This window comes from Anopheles coustani (assembly GCF_943734705.1).
Source record: "Anopheles coustani chromosome X unlocalized genomic scaffold, idAnoCousDA_361_x.2 X_unloc_31, whole genome shotgun sequence".
NCBI classification, from domain to species: Eukaryota; Metazoa; Arthropoda; class Insecta; order Diptera; family Culicidae; genus Anopheles; species Anopheles coustani.
In genome coordinates, this window is record NW_026525139.1 from 140,001 (window position 1) to 153,197 (window position 13,197).

The window sequence follows — 13,197 nt, forward strand, 5'->3', positions numbered from 1 at the left end:
CGGATCCATCACTCTGAGTATGCCGGGTTGATACTTGGGGTTGGTTTGGTTTTGGTGACCCAATACTAGATGTACCATCTCGGTGGTATGTCAGTATCACCTATACTCCAGACCACTTGCATGGTTAGCAAGCGTTGTGATCTAATGGCCCAACCGGGCAAACACTTTGGGTTCGCAAGGACTTAGAGTGCCGGGACGGGTTGGCGGATCCAACACTCTGGGTACCTCCGGGTACTTGGGGTTGGTTGAGGACTTGGTGAACAAACACTTGATATACACTCTCCGGATGTACTTCGGGTGTCACCTGTTGTCCGAGACCACTTGCATGGTTAGCAAGCGTTGTGATTCAATGGCCCTACCGGGCAAACACTTTGGGTTCGCAAGGACTTGGAGTGCCGGGACGGGTTGGCGGATCCAACACTCTGGGTACCTCCGGGTACTTGGGGTTGGTTGAGGACTTGGTGAACAAACACTTGTTGTACACTCTCCGGATGTACTTCGGGTGTCACCTGTTGTCCGAGGCCACTTGCATGGTAGCAAGCGTTGTGATACAATGGCCCTACCGGGCAAACACTTTGGGTTCGCAAGGACTTGGAGTGCCGGGACGGGTTGGCGGATCCAACACTCTGGGTACCTCCGGGTACTTGGGGTTGGTTGAGGACTTGGTGAACAAACACTTGATATACACTCTCCGGATGTACTTCGGGTGTCACCTGTTGTCCGAGGCCACTTGCATGGTTAGCAAGCGTTGTGATCTAATGGCCCTACCGGGCAAACACTTTGGGTTCGCGAGGACTTGGGGTGCCGGGACGGGTTGGCGGATCCAACACTCTGGGTACCTCCGGGTACTTGGGGTTGGTTGAGGACTTGGTGAACAAACACTTGATATACACTCTTCGGATGTACTTCGGGTATCGCCTGTTGTCCGAGACCACTTGCATGGTTAGCAAGCGTTGTGGTCTAATGGCCCTACCGGGCAAACACTTTGGGTTCGCGAGGACTTAGAGTGCTGGTAGTGGTTGGCGGACCCAACACTCTGGGTACCTCCGGGTACTTGGGGTTGGTTGAGAACTTGGTGAAGATACCCCTGTCACCTTGTTCGAGGCCACTTGCATGGTAGCAAGCGTTGTGATACAATGGCCCTACCGGGCAAACACTTTGGGTTCGCAAGGACTTGGAGTGCTGGTAGTGGTTGGCGGATCCAACACTCTGGGTACCTCCGGGTACTTGGGGTTGGTTGAGGACTTGGTGAACAAACACTTGATATACACTCTTCGGATGTACTTCGGGTATCGCCTGTTGTCCGAGACCACTTGCATGGTCAACGGTTGAGGTGGTGATGGCGGGTCGGTGCTGTAGGGTGCCGGCCTGTTGGCTGCCTTGGCCGGGTTGGTTGGTTAACACTTGATTGAGCTTGCACCCGAGGGTAAAGGCACTTGAAGGTGGGTACCGGCCGGCTGACCTGGTGTGATGGTTGGTTGGTGAACACTTGGCGGTACTTGCACTTGGCTGTGCTTGGACTTGAAGGTGGGATCCGGCTGGCCTAGGCCATTGGTGGTTGGTTGGTTGGTTAGCCCTTAGCTGGGCTGGCTGGCTGGCTGGCCATCGATGGTGTGGTGTGGTGTGATGGTTGGTTGGTGAACACTTGGCGGTACTTGCACTTGGCTGTGCTTGGACTTGAAGGTGGGATCCGGCTGGCCTAGGCCATTGGTGGTTGGTTGGTTGGTTAGTCCTTAGCTGGGCTGGCTGGCTGGCTGGCCATCGGTGGTGTGGTGTGGTGTGGTGTGTGGAGTCGAGCATCGCGCGCCGTTGCCTTCCTCGGAGTGTTGTGGGTACGCAAGTGCTTGCAGTGCAAAGAGGTTGGTGATGGAGTGACATTGCCTTCACCATGGAGTTGCGGGTACTTAGGTACTTGCAAGGAGATGGTGGTATGGTGGTGTTGCGTGTGTGGTGTTCGATTAGAAAGATATAATTTCTAAGTCCGGATTAGTGCTGTCAGTGGGGCCCCCGCTAACAGGTCCTGCACGGCCAGCGTGGGGCTTGACTTGGCGCTATTCCGGACTTGGGGCGATCACGATGTCCCCGTGCGGGACTTAGAAGATGGAAGAACACAAGTACCCTTATCCCATGACTTGTGAGCGATTGGCATACGTTACCACATGAAGAGAAAAATTGGCTAAGTCCCGGATCCATATTATATGAAGAGAAATATCGGCTAAGTCCAGGATCCATATTATATGAAGAGAAAAATCGGCTAAGTCCAGGATCCATATATAATAACCTAATAATCGGCTAAGTCCAGGATCCATATTATATGAAGGGAAAAATCGGCTAAGTCCAGGATCCATATATAATAACCTAATAATCGGCTAAGTCCAGGATCCATATAATATGAAGAGAAAAATCGGCTAAGTCCGAGATTGGGTCTGTCAGAAATACACTTCCAAGTTGCCACACAAGCAAGCAAGATGGCCTAGTGATGGATCCATATGATATGAAGAGAAAAATCGGCTAAGTCCAGGATCCATATTATATGAAGAGAAAAATCGGCTAAGTCCGAGTTTGGGTCTGTCGGAAATACACTATCAAGTTACCACACAAGCAAGCAAGATGGCCTAGTGATGGATCCATATGATATGAAGAGAAAAATCGGCTAAGTCCAGGATCCATATTATATGAAGAGAAAAATCGGCTAAGTCCGAGATTGGGTCTGTCAGAAATACACTTCCGAGTTACCATACAAGCAAGCAAGATGGCCTAGTGATGAATCCATATGATATGAAGAGAAAAATCGGCTAAGTCCCAGATTGGGTCTGTCAGAAATACACTTCCAAGATACCACACAAGCAAGCAAGATGGCCTAGTGATGGATCCATATAATATGAAGAGAAAAATCGGCTAAGTCCGAGATTGGGTCGGTCGGAAATACACTATCAAGTTACCACACAAGTAAGCAAGATGGCCTAAGGATGGAACCATATAATATGAAGAGAAAAATCGGCTAAGTCCCACATTGGGTCTGTCAGAAATACACTTCCAAGTTACCACACAAGCAAGCAAGATGGCCAAGTGAAGGATCCATATGACATGAAGAGAAAAATCGGCTAAGTCCCAGATTGGGTCTGTCAGAAATACACTTCCAAGTTACCACACAAGCAAGCAAGATGGCCTAGTGATGGATCCATATGATATGAAGAGAAAAATCGGCTAAGTCCCAGATTGGGTCTGTCAGAAATACACTTCCAAGTTACCACACAAGCAAGCAAGATTGCCTAGTGATGGATCCATATGATATGAAGAGAAAAATCGGCTAAGTCCCAGATTGGGTCTGTCAGACATACACTATCAAGTTACCACACAAGCAAGCAAGATGGCCTTATGATGGATCCATATGATATGAAGAGAAAAATCGGCTAAGTGCAAGATTGGGTCTGTCAGAAATACACTATCAAGTTACCACATGAGCAAGCAAGTTACCACATGAAGAGAAAGCCGGCAAAGTCCGGGAATGTTACCACATGAACTGGAAAATGGGCAAAAACCTACCTTCACAGGGAACGTGAATAACTAAGGCTGTAGACATCGGATCGACAAGCCAAAGACTGATATGGAAAGGAAATGAGTAGTACTAGCTTTCCTGAGAGTTGCAGAGCTTAGACTGCATATGAACGGAAGTTATTGAGCGTCAAAGTCAGAAAAGTTGCCCGAAGGAACACAAGTTCCAACTTAGAGCATGAATACCGCCTAGACGGTAAGAGGTACGGCCAGGCTGAGGAATAAGGAAATGTTGGCCAACATGTTCCCTAACTATCCCCCGAAGACCGCAAAGCAATCCAACATCAACCAAGAAAGTTATAGCCCGATCAAGCAAACACCTACTTTGCACCGATATTGCACCAAATATATGTACCAAGCACCTTCGGTTGCATACCCTGCAGGGGCTTACCATAGTAGGCCATGGAAGACCGATATACCGAACATAATCACTTTCTATCTCCTCGGGTGTTTGAGATAGCGCTTTGCGGTACAAGAACGAAAGTTAGACTTTATCTTGGTGCATCTTTTTGCCCAAGATCACAAGACCCTATCTACCAAGGCAAGAAAGTTGTGTGGGGACAAAATGTCCAAAAGTGCCCAAAGTGGCACACTTGAACCATATATTCGAGAAAAACACAAGTGTGGGCCCGAGCTAGCAAGTTGAAATGTTCTGACCGTCAGTAGCCCTAGTTGAGGTGCACTTATCATTATATGAGGCCAACGTGCCAGCTAGTCTCTAAAGGGGCGATATGGGTGTTCCAAGGTTTGTACCCAATTGAGGAAAAAACAGGGTAAGGTACGGTGTACCGCGAATAACTCGGGCTATAGATGTCCGATCGATGAGTTTGGCATATGTATGGAAAGGTCTCGACGAGACCTAACTACCCTGAAAGTATGAAGGCAAAGACTTGAATGACCGGGAAGTTATTAAGTGCACAAGTGGTAAAGTTGCACCAAAGTCCATGTTACCCGAAGTGGTACATGAACACCCAATATTCGACCAAAACACAAGTTTAGAGACGAGCTAGCGAGCTACATTGTTCAGACCGTCAGTAGCCCGCATCAAGACACGCATTTCATTATATTGAGCCTAGCCGCTAGCTCGACTCGAAGTCGGTCATATGGTTGGTTGATGGTTTGGACCGACCACGTGGTGTACCAAGGTTATGTACCTTTCATGAATTAAAACTCTGGCTGTATGGCACTGAGCGACAAGCTAAGGTGTGATTTGGAATAGTCTTGAGTGGGACTATTTAGGAAAAATGCGAACAAAAAATCACAAAGTCCTTGGGCGAAGCTATTAGCGAAACATAGAGCAAATTGGTACCAAAAACTATGGAAATGGGACTTGAGTCAAAAATAACCGCAAGTTGGAGAAGAGATAGCAAGCTTGCGTAGAACATTTATAACTAGTGCGTGGTATGACCAACAAAAATGTGTATGGGGCCAAGGCGCTGGCTGGCCTCCAAAGTGGTGATATGGGCGATTCAAAGTTTGTACCCAAGTATGAACAAGTATGGAAAAAACAGGGTAAGGTACCAAGTACCATGAATAACTTCGGCTGTAGATGGCCTAGCGAGGCAAACCGCATATCGTTGGAAAGGTATTGGGGAGACCTATCTACCCTGAAAGTTTCATGAGGCTGAGTTGAAAGACCACGGAGATATTAGGTGATGATGGTCCAATTCGGGGACCAAGTCGCTGGAAATGGCACTTGACCAAAATCACGCTTGGAAGGTGAATACCGGCTTACCGGTAAGAGATAGCGACTTGGCGTAGAATATTCATAAGTTGGGCGTGTAGAGACGGAACTTTTATTATATGGGGCCAACCCGGTCAGGGTGCTCCAAGTCGGTCGTTTGGTCGGTTTATGGTTTGGGCCGACCACGTGGTGTACCAAGAAGAGGTACCTTTCATGAATTATAACTCGGTCAGTTTGCCACCAAGCGACAAGCTGTGGTGTGTTTTGGAATGGTCTTGAGTGGGACTATCAAGGAAAAATACCAATCGAAAATCAGCTTGTCCATGGCCGAAGCTATTAGTGAAACATATAGCAAAATGGGTCCAAAAACGAATGAAATGGGAATTGGACCAAGAATAACGGCAAGTTGGAGAAGAGATAGCAAGTTGGCGTAGAACAATTATATTTGGTGCATGGCATGACCAACAAAAAAGTAGATGGGGCCAAGGTGCTGGCTGGCCTCCAAAGTGGAGATATGGGCGATCCAAAGTTTGTACCCAAGAACGAACAAGTATGGAAAAAACAGGGTAAGGTACCAAGTACCATTAATAACTTCGGCTGTAGATGGCCGAGCGAGGCAAACGGCTCACCGTTGGAAAGGTCTTGGGGAGACCTATCTACCCTGAAAGTTTCATGAGGCTGAGTTGAAAGACCACGGAGATATTAGGTGATGATGGTCCAATTCGGGGACCAAGTCGCAGGAAATGGCACTTGACCAAAATTACCCTTGGAAGGTGAATACCGGCTTACCGGTAAGAGATAGCGACTTGGCGTAGAATATTCATAAGTTGGGCGTGTAGAGACGCAACTTTCATTATATGGGGGCAACCCGGTCAGGGTGCTCCAAGTCGGTCGTTTGGTCGGTATATGGTTTGGGCCGACCACATGGTGTACCAAGTTGAGGTATCTTTCATGAATTATAACTCGGTCAGTTTGCCACCGAGCGACAAGCTGCGGTGTGTTTTGGAATGGTCTTGAGTGGGACTATCAAGGAAAAATACAAATAGAAAATCAGCTTGTCCATGGCCGAAGCTATTAGTGAAACATATAGCAAAATGGGTCCAAAAACGAATGAAATGGGACTTGGACCAAGAATAACGGCAAGTTGGAGAAGAGATAGCAAGTTGGCGTAAAACAATTATATTTGGTGCATGGTATGACCAACAAAAAAGTATATGAGGCCAAGGTGCTGGCTGGCCTCCAAAGTGGAGATATGGGCGATCCAAAGTTTGTACCCAAGTATGGCAAAAACTGGTAGAGGTACCTTTCATGAATTACTGCTCAGGCTGTATGGCACTTAGCGGGACGCTTGGCTCTGGTATGGAATAGTCTTGAGTGGGACTATCAAGGAAAAATACGAACAAAAAATCAGCATGTCCACGGACGACGGTATTAGCGAATCTTAGAGCAAAATTGCGACCAAGTCGCTGGAAATGGCCCTTGAACCAAGTATACCGTCCAGGCGGTACGAGATAGCGAGTTGACGTGGAACATTTATAAGTTTGCCTCCACGAGACGAAAGTTTAGTTATATGGGGCCAACCCGCTCAGGGTTGTCCAAGTCGGTCATATGGCTGATCGAAATTTTCGACCAAGTACTGAGAAAACAGGGTAAGGTACCGTGTACCTCGAATAACTTCGGCTGTAGATGTCCGAGCGAGGCGAACGGCATAGCGTTGGAAAGGTCTTGAGGTGCTCTAGGCACCCTGAAAGTATGAGAAAGCTACCTGGAAAACTCGTGGAGATATTAGAGAAACATAGGGCCCAAAAGATACCAAGTCGCAGGAAATGGGCCCTCCAAGAACACCCTAAAATCCCAATTACGGCTAAGTTGCAGGCCAGCTAGCGAAGTGAAATGTTCTAGGCATAACTAGAACACGTTAAGGCGCAACTTTTTGAATAAGAACTTTTTTCGATATCTGGTCCCCAAAGGGGGGATATGGGCGATCTAAGGATTTTTCCAAGTTTCGGTACTTTTTACGGTATCGCTCATAGCTCCGGCTGTATGCAAGCAAATGACAATCTAAGACATGATTTGGAAAGGTATTGAGTAGTACTAACTTACGTTAGAACACAGCGAAGCGCTATCGGTTCATGGCAAGGCCGATATAAGCAGTCAAAGATGAAAAATGTTGACAAAATGAACAAAAATTACCTTGGTACGCGAATAGCGGCCAGGGATGAAGAGGTACGAAGGTGGTGTAGAACAATTATAATTAGGACTTGGTACGCTCTAAAAGTTTGCCGAAGACCGCAAAGCGCTTAGACCCATAGAAAGTGGCCATTTGGGCCGAACAGTGCGTGCAAAGAGGTGAAAATGCAAAAATTGCACTTTGGGGGGCGATTTGCGGGGGGAAGGAGGGGTCGGAGGGCAAAATGTCTCTTAACCAAAAAGTCTTATCTCGTTGAGATCTACAACATTGCCGAAGACTGCAAAGCGCTAGCTCGCAATCGAAAAATCGAGAATTTGAAAATTTTCTAAGTCTTTGGCTCCCTAAGGAAAAGTTTCAAAAATCACGTTTGTCCCCAATTTTGAAGGGGAAGGAGTCGGTTCCGGGGCATGGTGTCTTCGGCAAAAAGTCTTATCTTTTTGCGTACTTTCGACTAGTTCAATAAAAATTTTTGACCCAAAATTTGTTCGGCGGACCCCTAGGTCGAAAAACCCGAAAAAAGTCGAAAAAAGTCGAAAATGTCGAAAAATGAGAAAACCTCATATTCGGACTCTACACGAGCCCCAGATATTGAAAAGTGAAATCCGCGGTCGATTTGGAACAAAAAATTGACCTAGGCAAAGTTGTATGGAGGTAGGGACCCCTGAGAAAAAAGTTTGGTCCCGAGGCTCCTTGGACCACCAAGTCCCTAGGTCGGACCAAAATCGGAAAAAATCCGACCAAAGTCGAAAGTGTCGAAAATTTTAAAAAACCCCTTTTGGGGCCCTATGGCCTCCCTAGATAATGAAAAGTGAGGTCCGCGGCCGATCCGGAAGAAAAACTTGACCTAGGGAAACTTGTATGACGGTGGGGACCCAAAAAAATTTCGATGAGTGTAGTTTAGACAGGCCGGAAAATGTATCGGTGGTCCGTATCAAGGGACGTCTTTTAGTTCCATGGGGTGGTGGTCGTCGAACAAAGTCGCCTAGGTCGACCACCAGAAAGACCAGTCGTGTTGTAATGGATGTTTTGACCACTTTACTAGGGAAACCTAGTAGGTCGAAGCAAATTTGGGGTTCGAGATGAGTTGGTGAAAGTTGGTCCAACCTAGGTGTGCTTGGTGGAGGTTGACCATGAAAGTAGAGCATGATGGGAATGACCATAACTTTGGTTCTAGATGTCGGATCGGTACACTTGAGGCAGTTTTGGAAAGGTGAAGGCCTGCTCTAGCTATGTATCCTACCAAGCTGAGCGCCTACTAGTGACCCGGAGGAGGTATTAAGGGTCAAAGGCAAAAAGGGGTACCCTAAAGTGCATGTGACCAAGAAAATGGGAAAAACGGTATCGCCTATAGCTCAGGCTGTATGGCTCGGATCGGAAAGCTTGGATATGCGTTGGAAAGGTCTTGACGAGCGCTAGCTATGTGTCCTACCAAGCGAAGCGCTAGGTGTTGAGCAAGTCGGTCATATTAGAGGGCAAAGGTGAAAAATGGTGGTTTAGAGGCGAAAATTCACCTTATGATCGAAAATAGCGGGCGAACGATAAGAGCTACGAACACGGCGTAGAACAATCATAAGTACGTTACCACAAGACCTAACTTTGGCCAATATAGAGCGAGAAGATCGGAGGTACCCATCAGGGTGATATGGCTGGTTCAAAGTTGGACCAAAACGAGACTTGAGAAATGGGTTGAAACACGGTATCGCGAATAACTCAGGCTGTATGGAACGGATCGACAAGCTAAGATCAGTGTTGGAAAGGTCGAACCGAGCGCTAACTATAATCCCAAACAACCGAAGCGCTAAGTGTTGAGCAAAACTGAGTTATTAAGCGACAAAGTGGAAAAATAATACCAAAATTTCCAAAAATCACACAAGACCAAGAATACCGAGCAGGCGGTAAGAGATAGCGGGTTGACGTAGAATACTTATAAGTTTGCCTCTACGAGACCTAAAAGTCGTCCATAGACAGCGAGAAGATCGGACCACTCTGGAAGGGTGATACGAGTGGTCAAAAATTGGCAAAAATGAAACATGGCTAAAATGGATTTGACTTGTGCACCGTATAGCTCCGGCTGTATGGCATGGATTGTTAAGCTAGGATATGTTTTGGAAAGGTAACACCCAGCGCTAGATTCGACTAGAAGAAAGCAAAGCGCTAACTAGCATGATTTGGAAGTTATTAAGTGTCAAAGTCGAAAAATGTTACCAAAATTGAAACTCGAGTACATTGGGCCAAAAAGTACAAGTTGTGAAATTTGGACTTACGAGTAAAATACCGACCAGGCGGTAAGAGATAGAGACTTGGTGTAGAACAATTATATGTTGGGCATGTTATAACCTATATTTGGCCCGAACATAGTGACGAGATCGGTGGTACCCAAAAGGGTGGTACAGGTGTTAGATGGTTTTCCCAGAGCATAAGCTCCACATGATATGGAAAACGGGAAACATCATAACTTCGGCTGTATGGCATGGAATGGAACGAACAAGGTATCGATGGAAAGAGAAAAGGTAGCGCTAACTATAATTCCTTCCAAGCAAAGCGCTAGCATGTGACCGTTTGGGTGTTATTGTGTGTCAAAGTCTGAAATTGTTACCACGAGAGGCGATAATCCAACTAAGTCCATGAATACCGGGCTGGCGGTAAGAGATACGGCTTGGCCGTAGAACATTTATAAGTTGGCCAAGACAAGGCCTAAGTTTCGTCCATAGACGACAAGAAGATCGAAGATACCTGAAGGTGAGATATGGGCGTCCCAAAGTGGGCCTTTGAAAAAGTGACAAACTTCCCTTATAACAGCATACACCAAATATCTCTGGCTCTATGGCACCGAATAAGAAGTTGAGCTCAGCGACAGAAAGGTGATAGTCAGCGCTAAATATCATACGAACAGAGTGAAGCGCTAAAGGGAAAGGATCTTGGTGATATAAGGTGACAAAGTCGAGAAAAGTTGCCTCAAAATCATGAAAAATGTGAAAAAATGGCTAAGTCCCGGGTGCCTTAAGGGCAGGTTAATCGAATGTACCGAGCTGGCGGTACGAGATAGAGACTTGGTGTAGAACAATTATATGTTTGGCATGGCAAGACCTACATTCGGCCAATACAAAGTGAGAAGATCAAAGATACCCGCAAGGGTGATATTGGTGTCCAAAGGAAAAAAGCACTAAGTCTTGGGAAACTTATATGAAGAAAAAGGACCCTGATGGGTCATATAGGATGGATCGAAAAATCGGCTAAGTCCCAAAATGGGGATGTCAGAACTACACTCAAATGTTACCACACCAAGCAAGGCAAACTTATATGAAGCAAAGGACCCTGATGGGTCATATGGTATTGGTCGAAAAATCGGCTAAGTCCCAAAATGGGGATGTCAGAACTACACTCATGTGTTACCACACCAAGCAAGGCAAACTTATATGAAGGCAAGGACCCTGATGGGTCATATGGTATTTTACGAAAAATCGGCTAAGTCCCAAAATGATGATGTCAGAACTACACTCAAATGTTACCACACCAAGCAAGGCAAACTTATATGAAGCAAAGGACCCTGATGGGTCATATGGTATTGATCGAAAAATCGGCTAAGTCCCAAAATGGGGATGTCAGAACTACACTCAAATGTTACCACACCAAGCAAGGCAAACTTATATGAAGGCAAGGACCCTGATGGGTCATATGGTATTTTACGAAAAATCGGCTAAGTCCCAAAATGGGGATGTCAGAACTACACTAAAAAGTTACCACACCAAGCAAGGCAAACTTATATGAAGCAAAGGACCCTGATGGGTCATATGGTATTTTACGAAAAATCGGCTAAGTCCCAAAATGGGGATGTCAGAACTACACTAAAAAGTTACCACACCAAGCAAGGCAAAGTACCTAGGTGAACCCTAGGAAGAAACACGGACCAAGTCAGATGGCCTAAGTCAATAGAACAAGTGACCTAGGCAAAGTTGTATGGCGCTGAGGACCCTGAAAAATTTGGTTAGTGTAGTTTAGACAGGGTAGGTTTTTGGGTCGGCCGAACCCCCTTATTTTGGGTTTTGGCCTCATCAAGAAGCTACACCTAGGCAAACTGCCTAGGGTGAAAGTGCGAAGACCAATCGAATAGTAAGACAAGTTTTGACCGATCGCCCTAGGCAAGCTTGTATGAAGAAAGGGACCCTAAGGGTCATATGGAAATACATGAAAAATCGGCTAAGTCCCAAAATTGGGATGTCAGAACTACACTAAAAAGTTACCACATCAAGCAAGGCAAACTACCTAGGTGAACCCTAGCAAGAAACACGGACCAAGTCAGATGGCCTAAGTCAAGAGTGCAAGTGACCTAGGCAAAGTTGTATGACGGTGAGGACCCTGAAAAATCTGGTTAGTGTAGTTTAGACAGGGGAGGTTTTTGGGTCGGCTGAACCTCCTTATTTTGGGTTTTGACCTCCTCAAGAAGCTACACCTAGGCAAACTGCCTAGGGTGAAAGTGCGAAGACCAATCGAATAGTAAGACAAGTTTTGACCGATCGCCCTAGGCAAGCTTGTATGAAGAAAGGGACCCTATGGGTCATATGGAAATACATGAAAAATCGGCTAAGTCCCAAAATTGGGATGTCTGAACTACACTAAAAAGTTACCACATCAAGCAAGGCAAAGTACCTAGGTGAACCCTAGCAAGAAACACGGACCAAGTCAGATGGCCTAAGTCAAGAGAACAAGTGACCTAGGCAAAGTTGTATGGCGCTGAGGACCCTGAAAAATCGGGTTAGTGTAGTTCAGACAGGGGAGGTTTTTGGGTCGGCTGAACCTCCTTATTTTGGGTTTTGACCTCCTCAAGAAGCTACACCTAGGCAAACTGCCTAGGGTGAAAGTGCGAAGACCAATCGAATAGTAAGACAAGTTTTGACCGATCGCCCTAGGCAAGCTTGTATGAAGAAAGGGACCCTATGGGTCATATGGAAAATCCATGAAAAATCGGCTAAGTCCCAAAATTGGGATGTCTGAACTACACTAAAAAGTTACCACATCAAGCAAGGCAAAGTACCTAGGTGAACCCTAAGAAGAAACACGGACCAAGTCAGATGGCCTAAGTCAAGAGTACATGTGACCTAGGCAAAGTTGTATGGCGCTGAGGACCCTGAAAAATCGGGTTAGTGTAGTTCAGACAGGGGAGGTTTTTGGGTCGGCTGAACCTCCTTATTTTGGGTTTTGACCTCCTCAAGAAGCTACACCTAGGCAAACTGCCTAGGGTGAAAGTGCGAAGACCAATCGAATAGTAAGACAAGTTTCGACCGATCGCCCTAGGCAAGCTTGTATGAAGAAAGGGACCCTTAGGGTCATATGGAAATTCATGAAAAATCGGCTAAGTCCCAAAATTGGGATGTCAGAACTACACTAAAAAGTTACCACATCAAGCAAGGCAAAGTACCTAGGTGAACCCTAGGAAGAAACACGGACCAAGTCAGATGGCCTAAGTCAAGAGTACAAGTGACCTAGGCAAAGTTGTATGGCGCTGAGGACCCTGAAAAATCGGGTTAGTGTAGTTAAGACAGGGGAGGTTTCAGGGTCGGCCAGACCTCCTTATTTCGGGTTTTGGCCTCCTCAAGAAGACAGACCTAGGCGAATTGCCTCAATCCCAATACTAGGGAGGGGCATCGTTTACATATATATTGGTTTTCGCATGCTCTACTAGGTTAATGTCATAGGGTTGGCTATCGAGCATGCCCAAGTGATGACTTGATTGTGTGCTTGCTTGAATTCTTCACATTTCATACCATCG